The sequence below is a fragment of the Triticum urartu genome, chromosome 5A, assembly GCF_056163025.1.
Source record: "Triticum urartu cultivar PI428250 chromosome 5A, HENAU_Tu73, whole genome shotgun sequence".
In the NCBI taxonomy this organism is placed as follows: Eukaryota; Viridiplantae; Streptophyta; class Magnoliopsida; order Poales; family Poaceae; genus Triticum; species Triticum urartu.
The window spans coordinates 466,562,000-466,575,263 of NC_141877.1; the positions used below are offsets into that span (position 1 = coordinate 466,562,000).

General features: G+C 45.7%; 1 pseudogene; it reads left to right on the plus strand.

Annotated features, from left to right (window-relative positions):
• The first annotated feature begins 261 nt into the window (after positions 1-261).
• Positions 262-2,919, plus strand: LOC125507135 (protein neprosin-like; annotated as a pseudogene).
• The last annotated feature ends 10,345 nt before the right edge of the window (positions 2,920-13,264 follow it).

The window sequence follows — 13,264 nt, forward strand, 5'->3', positions numbered from 1 at the left end:
AAAACTTCATTCGAATACGAATTCACTGATATAATTTTTGATCCTGCCGCAATCGGTCTTGGTAGTTAAATTTACGATCAAAGTTGAAACACGTGGATAGAGGAAGCACTACATTGTGAAATGGAGGGAGTAGTATAATGATTTTATACAAAATGTGGATCTACTCTTTATATATAATATCGCGTTCTTCACATAACATCCATCTAAAAAAGGAAGCACTCCATTCCGAGTTTCACTGAAATAACACATTTCCTTGTACCCATGGGTTGTGGTTATGTTGTCATATCAATCTTGTTGTGCATTTCGTTCACTCCTTACTACATCACTTTGGTCGAATCAACAGATGTAGGTGGCAGTTTACAAATGAATAAGAAGGTAAATAAAGTGTATTTTTAGCCTTCGATGCACAGAGTCTTGTTCTGTTCCTTATTTATTCACCCTATCCTACTTGATGATTTGATCCCGATGGTCAATATTATTTGTAGTGAGTTCGTACTATTCTCTATTAATCATGTGCCAGATTATCAATTAGGACATTGGATTTCAAAAGAAATACTTGTAGTCTATGAGCTTGATGCAACAATTATGCTACTAGCCAAGAACTAACATTTTTCTTTACAGAACACCACTCTTTTTAGGCATATGCCTTTTCCGTTTGTCAAAAATCAAGATGGAGGAGGCAATATTATTTCTCATGTACTCTCTCTCCCCCCTCTCTCTCCCTCCCTCTCTCCCCTCCCCCCTCTCTCTGGTTTTTTTAAGCCAAGCAAGCACATGTACTTAAATGCCAGAGAAACAACAATAGACATCCACATGCATGAATGACCTACCTAAGTCCTACCCGGTCAAGCTAAATTTTGGGCATCAGTGAACGAGACAAGGTGCATATTTCAAAAATCATTTATCTCGACACCTGGTTTAGCAATCTTGTATGCTTACTATCAAAATCCATTTCTCCATAGACGAAAAATGTATGCATTTTATTAAGAACATATCTCCTAGATAATTAATTAGGAGAAAACCGGATGAATATCAAACACGAGGAGAACCATCTCTTCATACGGTGGTGGAGTTCTGGGGGCACGACTCCACCCACCAGGTTTCAAATCCTAATACTCATAGTTATATTGTATGGGTCTCCCATACAAACATTTTATCAAAAGAAAAACTACCATATACAAAGACATACACCTAAATGAATTAACCTTGGATCCCAATGTATATTGGGATTTGAAGTGATGGACACTACAAACAAAACATGCCACGAAAACACCGACAACCAACTGGCTTGAAAAGGAACCTAGGACATGGTTTGCTGATGACTTGACGTGACAAAAATATGGCAGAATACCATGCACCTCTATATGTGATAGTTATATCCAAATTTATTCCTCCATAAAGAGGAGAGAAGACACTTACATCCTTGAAAAGCACCCGAGCCACACCATCCGACCGACCATGAGTTCCAAAACAAAGTAGTGCACCGCCACCAAAAGTTCCCATTGCACTGACCTTACACTATGCCAGGCAAGCCAAATCGGGAGTAACCTACTAGACAAGATGTTAGGAAAATCCAGCATCCAAATGAGCACGAGGATATCCACGCCATAAGACCTCATACCAACTCCAAGAAAATGCACTCACATTTGTTATGTTAATCTTGTTTGCACTGTACACTATTTTTGAGTATTCACTAATTTGATATGTAACTTATTATTCATAGTATGCTATGTGGCGCACTAGACCAGGAGGATTCTATGGTCTTCGAGCTGAAATTAGTATGTGGGGTTCACCAAATCAAGAATACTCTCAAGACTCCGGAGCATCCATACAAATTTATTGTCAAGATGGAGGACACTACAACTTAATTGAAGCCGGGTTTCATGTATAAAAATAACACCCATCGCCGTAACTCGACCAGGAGGACCCAATAAACTGCCATTTCAAATTATGCTTTGGCTTGTAGGTATCCCCTTCTTTGTATCATAACAGAGATGTTCGTTTCTTCACATATTGGACGGTAAGTGTAAACTTGAACGTTTAATAACACACATAGGTATCAATCTAAGTATAGGTATTTGTAGATCGACAAGACTAAAGTTTTCTTCAACCATTTTCCAGAAGGACTTTAAATCAGCGAGCTGCTACAACTTGCGGTGCAAAGGATTTGTTGCTGCAAGTGGAACTGCACTAGTGCCCGGGCAAGCGATTACTCCTCCATCAAGTTATGGAGAGTATGACCACTACATTAGGCTTAGTCTTAATAAGGTGCACCCTTTATCCTGGTTTAAATACTAATATACTAGTACATGATTAGAGCTGAACATACCGATACATGATTACATTTGAACATGCAAAATTCGGTTATGGGTTAATTCACATAAATGCCTCCACAATAATATGCTATGGTGCTTTACTACTGCAAGAACATGAAAGTTAAGGAACTATTTTTTTTACTTCAGGCTTAGATTCTTGCTAACCACAACATGTTTCTACTTTCCATTTGCATGAAAATGGACATCACCCCTCATCGATTACAAGATCCCAAATCCGAAGATTGGGTGGTGTATCGTCATGATTTGCAAACCCCATCGTTCTTGGGTTATTTTCCAGTGGAATTTTGTTCCGGAACACCACGTATAAAAGCATTGACTGGATTTGTCAATTACTTAAATAGTACTCGTGGTCCTCCAATGGGCAGTGGCCACTTTCCTGATGAGAATGACGATGACAAGACAACTGCGTACTTCAGGCATGTTAAGAATTATGACTCCAAAGGTCGTGCTTTTGAACCAATTACAGTTAATATGGCCCCCTTTAGTTGACAAGACGGATTGTTACACGGAAACTGATTTCCTTCCTGGTATCAACAAGGGGTACCATTTTCACTATGGTGGACCAAGTGGTTGTGTTGGTTAAAGGCAAATGTTTGTTTTGCATGTCATAAATAATTGGCCAAACAACGTCCCTCACTTGTTTATTTTTGCATGACAAGTGGGGTCAACTATCCCAATGTTCTTAATGGCCATCTCGTTTGGTACTGAGGTCAACTATCCCAATTTAGTCTCTTTTTTGGATAATTGGGTTTTGGCTACACACATATGTGTTAATCAAACTTCAAACTATTGGAAGATAAAATACATGTTGGAAATATGCCCTAGAGGCAATAATAAATTAGTTATTATTATATTTCCTTGTTCATGATAATCGTTTATTATCCATGCTAGAATTGTATTGATAGGAAACTCAGATACATGTGTGGATACATAGACAACACCATGTCCCTAGTAAGCCTCTAGTTGACTAGCTCGTTGATCAATAGATGGTTACGGTTTCCTGACCATGGACATTGGATGTCGTTGATAACGGGATCACATCATTAGGAGAATGATGTGATGGACAAGACCCAATCCTAAGCCTAGCACAAGATCATGTAGTTCGTATGCTAAAGCTTTTCTAGTGTCAAGTATCATTTCCTTAGACCATGAGATTGTGCAACTCCCGGATACCGTAGGAATACTTTGGGTGTGCTAAACGTCACAACGTAACTGGGTGGCTATAAAGGTACACTACAGGTATCTCCGAAAGTGTCTGTTGGGTTGGCACGAATCGAGACTGGGATTTGTCACTCCGTGTAAATGGAGAGGTATCTCTGGGCCCACTCGATAGGACATCATCATAATGTGCACAATGTGATCAAGGAGTTGATCACGGGATGATGTGTTACGGAACGAGTAAAGAGACTTGCCGGTAACGAGATTGAACAAGGTATCGGGATACCGACGATCGAATCTCGGGCAAGTATCGTACCGATAGACAAAGGGAATTGTATACGGGATTGATTAAGTCCTTGACATCGTGGTTCATCCGATGAGATCATCGTGGAACATGTGGGAACCAACATGGGTATCCAGATCCCGCTGTTGGTTATTGACCGGAGAACGTCTCAGTCATGTCTGCATGGTTCCCGAACCCGTAGGGTCTACACACTTAAGGTTCAATGACGCTAGGGTTATAGAGATATTAGTATGCGGTAACCCGAAAGTTGTTCGGAGTCCCGGATGAGATCCCGGACGTCACGAGGAGTTCTGGAATGGTCCGGAGGTAAAGATTTATATATGGGAAGTCTTGTTTTGGTCGCCGGAAAAGTTTCGCGCATTATCGGTATTGTACCGGGAGTGCCGAAAGGGGTCCGGGCGTCCACCAAGGGGGTCCACCTGCCCCGGGGGTCCACATGGGCTGTAGGGGTGTGCGCCTTGGCCTATATGGGCCAAGGGCACCAGCCCCAAGAGGCCCATGCGCCAAGAGATAAGGGAAAGGAAGAGTCCTAAAGGGGGAAGGCACCTCCTAGGTGCCTTGGGGAGGATGGACTCCTCCATGGCCGCACCCTTCCTTGGAGGAAGGGCCAAGGCTGCGCCCCCCCTCTCCCTTGGCCCTATATATAGTGGGGGGAAGGGAGGGCAGCCGCACCTAAGCCCTGGCGCCTCCCTCTCCCTCCCATGACACATCTCCCTCCTCCCGCAGCGCTTGGCGAAACCCTGTTGGAATCCCGCTACTTCCACCACCACGCCGTCGTGCTGCTGGATCTCCATCAACCTCTCCTCCCCCCTTGCTGGATCAAGAAGGAGGAGACGTCGCTGCTCCGTACGTGTGTTGAACGCGGAGGTGCCGTCCGTTCGGCGCTAGGATCATCGGTGATTTGGATCACGACGAGTACGACTCCATCAACCCCGTTCTCTTGAACGCTTCCGCGCGCGATCTACAAGGGTATGTAGATCCACTCCTCCCTCGTTGCTAGATGACTCCATAGATTGATCTTGGTGACACGTAGGAAAATTTTGAATTATTGCTACGTTCCCCAACAGTGGCATCATGAGCTAGGTCTATGCGTAGTTTCTATGCACGAGTAGAACACAAAGTAGTTGTGGGCGTTGATTTTGTTCAATATGCTTACCGTTACTAGTCCAATCTTGATTCGGCGGCATTGTGGGATGAAGCGGCCCGGACCGACCTTACATGTACTCTTACGTGAGACTGATTCCACCGACTGACATGCACTAGTTGCATAAGGTGGCTAGCGGGTGTCTGTCTCTCCCACTTTAGTCGGATCGGATTCTATGAAAAGGGTCCTTATGAAGGGTAAATAGCAATTGGCATATCACGTTGTGGTTTTTGCGTAGGTAAGAAACGTTCTTGGTAGAAACCCATAGAAGCCACGTAAAACATGCAAACAACAATTAGAGGACGTCTAACTTGTTTTTGCAGGGTATGCTATGTGATGTGATATGGCCAAGAAGAATGTGATGAATGATATGTGATGTATGAGATTGATCATGTTCTTGTAATAGGAATCACGACTTGCATGTCGATGAGTATGACAACCGGCAGGAGCCATAGGAGTTGTCTTAATTTATTTATGACCTGCGTGTCAACATAAACATCATGTAATTACTTTACTTTATTGCTAACCGTTAGCTGTAATAGTAGAATTAATAGTTGGCGAGACAACTTCATGAAGACACGATGATGGAGATCATGATGATGGAGATCATGGTGTCATGCCGGTGACGATGATGATCATGGAGCCCCGAAGATGGAGATCAAAAGGAGCAATATGATATTGGCCATATCATGTCACTATTTGATTGCATGTGATGTTTATCATGTTTATACATCTTATTTGCTTAGAACGACAGTAGTAAATAAGATGATCCCTCATTAAAATTTCAAGAAAGTGTTCCCCCTAACTGTGCACCGTTGTGAAAGTTCGTCGTTTCGAAGCACCACGTGATGATCGGGTGTATAGATTCTTACGTTCGAATACAACGGGTGTTGACGAGCCTAGCATGTACAGACATGGCCTCGGAACACATGCGAAACACTTAGGTTAACTTGACGAGCCTAGCATGTACACACATGGCCTCGGAACACAAGAGACCGAAAGGTCGAGCATGACTAGTACGTCTCACGTGATGATCGGACACGGTCTAGTCGATTCGGATCATGTATCACTTAGATGACTAGAGGGATGTCTATCTAAGTGGGAGTTCATTAAATAATCAGATGAACTTAATTATCATGAACATAGTCAAAATGTCTTTGCAAATAATGTCGTAGCTTACGCTTTAGTTCTACTAAGATATGTTCCTAGAGAAAATTTAGTTGAAAGTTGATAGTAGCAATTACGCGGACTGGGTCCGTAAACTGAGGATTGTCCTCATTGCTGCACAGAAGGCTTATGTCCTTAATGCACCGCTCGGTGTGCTGAACCTCGAGCGTCGTCTGTAGATGTTACGAAACATCTGACATACACGTTTTGATGACTACGTGATAGTTGAGTGTGTGATGCTAACGGTTTAAAATTGTGGCACCAAAGACAGTTTTGAAACATCACAGAACATATGAGATGTTTCAAAGACTGAAATTGGGATTTCAGACTAATGCCCACGTCAAGAGGTATGAGACCTCTGACAAGTTTCTTAAGCCTGCAAACTAAGGGAGAAAAGCTCAATCGTTGAGCATGTGCTCAGATTGTCTGAGTACTACAATCGCTTGAATCGAGTGGGAGTTAATCTTCCAGATGAGACAGTGATGGTTCTCCATAGTCACTGCCACCAAGCTATTAGAGCTTCGTGATGAACTATAACATATCAGGGATAGACATGATGATCCTTGAGCAACTCGCGATGTTTGACACCGCGAAAGTAGAAATCAAATTGGAGCATCAATTGTTGATGGTTAGTAAAACCACTAGTTTCAAGAAGGGCAAGGGAAAGAAGGGATACTTCATGAAACGGCAAATCAGTTGCTGCTCTAGTGAAGAAACCCAAGGTTGAACCCAAACCCGAGACTAAGTGCTTCTGTAATGAGGGGAACGGTCACTGAAGCAGAACTACCCTAGATACTTGGTAGATGAGAAGGCAGGCAAGGTCGACAGAAGTATATTGGATATACATTATATTAATGTGTACTTTACTAGTACTCCTAGTAGCACCAGGGTATTAGATACCGGTTTGGTTGCTAAGTGTTGGTAACTCGAAATAAAAGGCTATGGAATAAACGGAGACTAGCTAAAGGTGAGATGACGATATGTGTTGGAAGTGTTTCCAAGGTTGATGTGATCAAGCATCGCATGCTCCCTCTACCATCGAGATTGGTGTTAAACCTAAATAATTGTTATTTGGTTTTTGCGTTGAGCATAGACATGATTGGATTATGTTTATCGCAATACGGTTATTCTTTAAGGAGAATAATGGTTACTCTTTTTATTTGAATAATACCTTCAATGGTCTTGCACCTAAAATGAATGGTTTATTGAATCTCGATCATAGTGATACACATGTTCATGCCAAAAGATATAAGATAGTGATGATAGTACCACCTACTTGTGGCACTGCCACTTAAGTCATATCGGCATAAAATGCATGAAGAAGCTCCATGTTGATGGATCTTCGGACTCACTCGTTTTTGAAAAAGATTGAGACATGCGAACCATGTCTATTGGCATATATGCATGAAGAAACTCCATGAAGATGGATCGTTTGGACTCACTTGATTTTGGATCACTTGAGACATGCAAATCATACCACATGGGCAAGATGACTGAAAGGCCTCGTTTTCAGTAAGATGGAACAAGAGAGCAACTTGTTGGAAGTAATACATTTGATGTGTGCAGTCCAATGAGTGCTGAGGCACGCTGTGGATATCGTTATGTTCTCACTTCACAGATGATTTGAGTAGATGCTGAATGTATTTACTTGATCAAACACAAGTCTGAATTATTGAAAGGCTCAAGTAATTTCAGAGTGAAGTTGAAGATCGTCGTGACAAGAGGATAAAATGTCTATGATGTGATCATAGAGATGAATATGTGAGTTACGAGTTTGGCACACAATTAAGACATTGTGGAAATTGTTTCACGACTAATACCGCCTGGAACACCATAGTGTGATGGTGTGTCCGAACATCATAAATGCACCCTATTGGATATGGTGCATACCATGATGTCTCTTATCGAATTACACTATCGTTTATGGGTTAGGTATTAGAGACAACCGCATTCACTTTAAATAGGGCACCACGCAATTCCGTTGAGACGACACCGTATGAACTATGGTTTAGAGAAACCTAAGCTGTCGTTTCTTAAAAGTTTGGGGCTGCGACGCTTATGTCAAAAAGTTTCAGGCTGATAAGCTCAAACCCAAAGCGGATAAATGCATCTTCATAGAATACCCAAAACAGTTGGGTATACCTCCTATTTCAGATCTGGAAGCAAAAGTGATTGTTTCTAGAAACGGGTCCTTTCTCGAGGAAAAGTTTCTCTCGAAAGAATTGAGTGGGAGGATGGTGGAGACTTGATGAGGTTATTGAACCTTCACTTCAACTAGTGTGTAGCAGGGCACAGGAAGTTGTTCCTGTGTCACCTACACCAACTGAAGTGGAAGCTTATGATAGTGATCATGAAACTTCATATCAAGTCACTACCAAACCTCGTAGGTCGACAAGGATGCGTACTACTTCAAAGTGGTACGTAATCCTGTCTTGGAAGTCATGTTGCTAGACAACAATGAACTTACGAGCTATGGAGAAGCGATGGTGGGCCTGGATTCCAAAATGGCTCGAGGCCATATAATCTGAGAGAGGATCCATGTATGAAAACAAAGTGTAGACTTTGGAAGAGATACTTGATGGTCGTAAGGCTGTTAGGTACATATGGATTTTAAAAGGAAGACAGACAATGATGGTAAGTGTCACCATTGAGAAAGCTCGACTTGTCGTTAAGATGTTTCCCGACAAGTTCAAGGAGTTGACTACGATGAGACTTTCTCACACGTAGCGATGCTAAAAGTCTGTTGGAATTATATTAGCGATTACTGCTGTAACGCCCGGGTAATTAAGCTACAGTGAACCTCTGCTAATGATGCCACGTCACCTCGATTACTGTTCCTAGTCTCGTGCTAGTTCGAAACTGATTCAAATTCAAATTCAAATCAAGCAAAGAATAAAAACTTTTCAAAATTTAAGACAAAATGTTCGGGGTGTGCAAATAAATTCCTAGGAATTTATGGTGTGGGATCCATGCCTTTGTAAAAGACCTAAATACTTAAAATGAATTAAAACAGAAAAGAAAAAAAAAACTAAACTAACAAAAAAAAGGAGAAAGCCCCCCCCCCCTGCTGGACCGCGGCCCAGCTGGCCATCGGGCCAACCAGGCCGGCCCAGGTCGGCCCCCACGTCCTCTCCCTTATCCACTCCTCCCCCCCACTCCACACCGACAGCCCCCACTTCCCCCCCCCCGAAATATCCCCCTCTCCCCCGATCTGGATCGGGAGGAGACCACCGCCGTCCCCCCCCCCCGAACCACCCAACGCCGGCGCTCCGCCAGCCCCCACCCGCATCGATCCGCGCCGCCCCTCGCCGATTGGGCGCCGCCGCCCGAAGCCCGCGCAACCACCACCGACGCGTCGTCATCACCGGCGCCAGGCGCCGCCTCGCGTGCGCTGCCCCGCCGCCGAGCTCCGTCGCTGGATCCGCACCAGCTCGCCGCCCGTCCCCATCCTCCTCCTCGCCGGACTACCTCAAGCCTCGCTGCCCGATCCCCTGCTCTGAACGTGAGCACCTCCTCTTCAACCTCTCTCTTTCCCATCGCCGGATCAGCCACGCTCGCGCTCTCCCACTCGCGCGCGGCCCTCCCCCTCGCCTTGCGGTCCCCGCACCACCGCGCCCGCTCGTCGCCGGCCCCGCAGTTGACCCGTCGTGCCATGCTGCCTCCGCCCGAGTGCTGCTCCCCCTGCTGCGGCCCCGTGCGCCTCCGCCGCGCCGGAGCCCCGACCGTGGCGCTGGCCACGCGCGTGCCATGACCTCGCCGGCTCTGCCTTCGCTCCCCTGGTAGCCCCGCCACCACCGGAGCCCCGAACCTCCGGTCACTTCTGCTGCTGCAACCCCCCCCCCCCCGCATCGCTCCATCAGGCCGTCGTCGCCTGCTACTGCTGCTGCTGTTGCAGTAGCTGCTGCCATTGCCTGGCGCCGCCCCGACCGCCGTTGGTGCCGCGTGCCCGCACGAGTCCAGCCGGTCCACTGTTGGATTAGTGGGGATAACCCCCGGATTAGATTAAGTGCTAATGCCCCTTGTGGGTATGACTAGTGGGGCCCGCCCCCTGTTAGAAAAAAAAAGAATTTCAAAATAACTAAATATATTTAATAATTAATTAATTAATTTAATAGTTAATTGACTTAATTAATATTGCTTAGTTAACTAATTAACTACCTCACTAGTTCAATGAGTCAACGACAAGGAGGCCCCACCCTCCTGTTGACCAGTCAAAGTTTGACTGGTCAACTGGGTCCACTGGCCCACATGTCAGCCTTTGTGTACATTTTGTGTACACAGGACTGGGTACCCATAGCATTTTGTCTATTAATTTTGAAATACAAATAATTTGGGAAATTGATTAAATCTTTAAAAATTAATATAAAATAATCCGTAGCTCGGATGAAAAAGTTTTATACATGAAAGTTGCTCAGAACGACGAGACGAATCCGGATACGCAGCCCGTTTATCCACCACACGTCCCTAGCATAGTGAACCTGCAACATTTCACCTCCGGTTCATCTGTCCGAAAACGCGAAACACCGGGGATACTTTCCCGGATGTTATTCCCCTTCACCGGTATCACCTAATACCGCGTTAGGGCACCTCTAACGTCGTTACTTGTCATGTCATGCATCACTATGCATATGCTTGCTTATATATTTATTGTTTCTCCCCCCTCTTCTCTCGATAGACACCGAGACCGACGCCGCTACTACCCAGTACGACTACGGTGTTGACGACCCCTCTCTCTTGCCAGAGCAACCAGGCAAGCCCCCCCCCTTGATCACCAGATATCGCCTACTCTTCTCTATACTGCTTGCATTAGAGTAGTGTAGTATGTTACTGCTTTCCGTTATTCCTATCCTGATGCATAGCCTGTCCTTGCTACTACTGTTGTTACCTTACCTGCAATCCTAATGCTTAGTATAGGATGCTAGTTTTTCATCAGTGCCCCTACATCCTTGTCCGTCTGCCATGCTATACTATCGGGCCGTGATCACTCGGGAGTTGATCACGGGTATATTACTATACTTTATACATGATACATGTGGTGACTAAAGACGGGTCGGCTTGAGGAGCACCCGCGAGTGGATCTTTGAGGCGGAGCGACAGGGCAGGTTCCGACCACCTAGGAGAGAGGTGGGCCTGGCCCTGGTCGACGTTCGCGAATACTTAACACGCTTAACGAGATCTGGATATTTAATCCGAGTCTGGCCATTTGGTCTATACGCACTAACCATCTACGCGGGAGTAGTTATGGGTATCCCGGCGTCGTGGTATCAGCCGAAGCCTTCGTGACGTCAGCGACTGAGTGGCGCGCGCCGGATTGGAACGTAAGCCTGCTCTTGTATTAAGGGGGCTAGTTCTGCTTCCGGCCGCGTACGCAACGTGCAGGTGTGCTAAGGGCGATGGGCCCAGACCCCTGTGCGCTTAGGTTTAGACCGGCGTGCTGACCTCTCTGTTGTGCCTAGGTGGGGCTGCGACGTGTTGATCTCCCGAGGCCGGGCATGACCCAGGAAAGTGTGTCCGGCCGAATGGGATCGAGCGTGTTGGGGTATGTGGTGCACCCCTGCAGGGAAGTTAATCTATTCGAATAGCCGTGATCTTCGGTAACAGGACGATTTGGAGTTGTACCTTGACCTTATGACAACTAGAACCGGATATTTAATAAAACACACCCTTCCAAGTGCCAGATACAACCGGTGATTGCTCTCTCACAGGGCAATGAGGGGAGGATCATCGGTTAGGATTATGCTATGCGATGCTACTTGGAGGACTTCAGTCTACTCTCTTCTACATGTTGTAAGACGGAGGCTGCCAGAAGCGTAGTCTTCGACAGGATTAGTTAACCCCCCCCCCCTTATTCCGGCTTTGTGCAGTTCAGTCCACATATGAAACCCTTATTCCATTTGATACCAATGCATACATATGTAGTATAGTTCCTTGCTTGCGAGTACTTTGGATGAGTACTCACGGTTGCTTTCTCCCTCTTTTCCCCCTATCCCTTCTACCTGGTTGTCGCAACCAGATGTTGGAGCCCAGGAGCCAGAAGCCACCTTCAACGACGACTCCTACTGCACCGGAGGTGCCTACTACTACGTGATGCCCGCTGACGACGACCAGGAGTAGTTTAGGAGGATCCCAGGCAGGAGGCCTGCGCCTCTTTCGATCTGTATCCCAGTTTGTGCTAGCCTTCTTAAGGCAGACTTGTTTAACTTATGTCTGTACTCAGATATTGTTGCTTCCGCTGACTCGTCTATGATCGAGCTCTTGTATTCGAGCCTTCGAGGCCCCTGGCTTGTAATATGATGCTTGTATGACTTATTTTATTTGTAGAGTTGTGTTGTGATATCTTCCCGTGAGTCCCTGATCTTGATCGTACACGTTTGTGTGTATGATTAGTGTACGATTGAATCGGGGGCGTCACAAGTTGGTATCAGAGCCGACTGCCTGTAGGAACCCCCCTTCCACACTCCTTGGCCGAAGTCGAGTCTAGACATTGCAAAAACTTTTACTAACTTGGCTGTGTGCCTTACGGGCCCACATCGCCATCTGGGTGGTATTAGGATCTTTTACTCCTCGACCTTTACTCTGGGACTCTGAACTCCCTTCTACTCGGGTTAAACGAATTTACTAACTCTGACACTAAGATCCCGTTACGACATTCACCCCAAAGTTGGATAAGCCCTAGTTATTCTTTAGAGTAGTACTTGAACATTATCCACATTGTCATTTGACTCCTGTGAAAACATCTTTGTTTTCAGATGGAACCCACGAGGCAGGTCGTGCGCCACACGACGGCCATTGGTGCCTCAGGATCACCTGCCGTGCTAGCTGAGATGATGACCTATCTGGGTTATCGCTGGCACCCTGAGTACACCGTCTATGAGGAGTATCAGGACTTCAACCAGGAGCAGTACCGTGCCATCGTCCACCTCTACTCTCGGGAGTATGACTCCACTACCGTGCTGCACACTGCTCATGGTGTTGGAGTGACTATCGATATGGCGGTCCACGATGCTGCTTATGCTGCTCTGACACGTCTCCGTGGAGAGTATCAGGAGTTGGATACCTCCCCCTTCAGGCACATTGCTATCGCATCCGATGTTGGTGCGGAGGGTTACTACACTGCTGCCTACTCCACTGTCACCCGAGAGCCCTTCTACCATC